Below are 2,094 nucleotides of genomic sequence, written 5' to 3'. Positions count from 1 at the left end.
CAAATAAATGAAAGACACCGAAGTCACCTTTTCTGGAAAGGGGGCTGTTAGCCTGGTGGCTCTTGGGAGGAGAGATTAATTCCAACATGTCATCAAAAGTGGTATGTGATTTGCTCCCACACGAAGCAAGCTTAGTAGCTGGGTCCCTGAAGGATGTGTCAGTCTCGTCTTGTCACAGACAGAAGGAGCTCCTAGGGCTCCTGGTCTCTGCAAAAATCAGATTGCTGGGGAAAAAAGGGCAACAAACACCTGGAGAACTGTGAAAAATCACATAACAGATGACACACTTATAGAAAACGAACGCTTGACCAGCATCACACTCTTTCGAATATGTTTTCTTTCATTTAAATTTGGTTGCTATATTTGGGTTTACTCGAAGTTGGGGGAGATCTTTGGTGAAACGCAGAAGAAACCCTTTGCCTGGGGAGACAGCTATACCAGAATAATCTTGTGAACTGAGCCACCCCCGCCTCTCTGCAGGGTGTGACGGAGCCTATTCTGACCCTAGGAAAAAGAAGGTCAAGTGTGCTCTGTGATAAACCAAGTTTGGGATAAAGTTTAATTCATCCACAGGCTTCCTATTTGAGGACCAACAACTACTATATATGCCAGAATCTCAAATTCCAAAGAAAATTGCATTATCGCCACAATAAAAACAGAGATGAATAGTGGCTACAGGGGCCGCTCTTGGATCTGGCCACTTATACAAGCAATGAGGGTGGCAGCTGATTTTGCCCAGGCTCCTTTCCAACACGCACCTGTGGTGAGGCACTGAGAACTTCCTCACTTGGGAGTTTACCTTCTGTTCTGATTTTGCTTTCTTTTCTTGTGGCCCCCGCCCATCCCCTGCCTCTCCCTGCCCCGACACCAAGTTGCTGCCTCCTTCGCAGGCTCCAGGAGCCACAGAGGGACAGCACTGGGCCTCCAGTTTTTCTCAGACCTGCAGGAAGGAGGGTGCAGGGACAGCCAGGACCATGGCAGCCTGAATAGCACAATGGCTCCCCAACCTTCCAGTGGGTGTCAGCCAGCAAAGGTCCTAACCCCTGAGTAACCTGGAAGGGTGTAGTAGTAACATGGAGGGGGGACCAAAGGAGCCGAGAGATCAGAGCAGGAGCCTCTGTGAAGGCAGAGGGAGAGGGGACGGAAAGTCTGGGAAGAGGCCTGGATCACTGAGGAGGAGGAACTTGAAGGAAGAGGCCAAAGAAACAGCTAGAAGATGATGAGGAAAAGAGGAGGAGACAGGAAGGGGAGAAACACATGAGAGAGGACACAGGATGTGGCCAGCCCATTCTAGGCAATCAGCATCTTGGGGACAGTTGTCCTTGGAGCCTTTCCTGACACTCCGCTAGAACTGAATGAAGAGACTGGCGGGAGGCACGGAGCTCACTGATGTGTGGATCTAAGGCTGAAACAAGAGTGGGAACAAGAGGGGGGAATCCTATGCCAGGATAGGCTCTGACATCATAGAAATAACCCAACTTTCAAAATGAGAGGAGAAGGGAGAGAAGAAGGGAGGAGGTCATGAATGGTTGGCTAGGGGACAGGTGGGGAGGTCCCAGAGTGCCATCTAGGCCAGAAACAAGGCAGTGGAAGCTGAGGTTAAATTAAAAAAAAAGAGGGACTAGGAGCTTTCCGTACAGCTTTGGAGGCGGAGAGTGAAAATGGCGGCCTCCCAATCTCCGCCCCAGAGGAGCCGAGAACTCAGGGCCCCGCTCCTCAGTGAGCCCCCAGAGAAAAGCCGTCAGTCACTCCCGTCTCTCCGGTCTCCCGCCACACTCCGTGCTCGCCCGGCCTGTGACCGCGGGTTTCTGTCTCTGGCACCCGACCCCGTGTGGAGTCTCCAAACCCAGCAGATCCCTGTGGTGCACTCCCGCGCGGTTCCTCCCGGGGAAGGAAGAGTACGCATATGGATGCTACCTGGAAGTTTGAGATGAAATATGAAGAATTTGCTTTTCAAGTACAAGAGACAATATTGCCCACCAAAAACTCTTTAATGATGCTTTGGATCGCAAAAACACCAAACCAATTTTGGAAAGAAAGGGACATTATTAGGATGACCTTGGAGTATTTCATGAAGTCAAAAGAAGGAAGTTT

Source organism: Leptonychotes weddellii, chromosome 10 (assembly GCF_054177405.1).
Source record: "Leptonychotes weddellii isolate Sample4059 chromosome 10, ASM5417740v2, whole genome shotgun sequence".
Classification (NCBI taxonomy): Eukaryota; Metazoa; Chordata; class Mammalia; order Carnivora; family Phocidae; genus Leptonychotes; species Leptonychotes weddellii.
The sequence above is the reverse complement of the archived record's forward strand: the minus strand, read 5'-3'. Positions refer to the sequence as shown.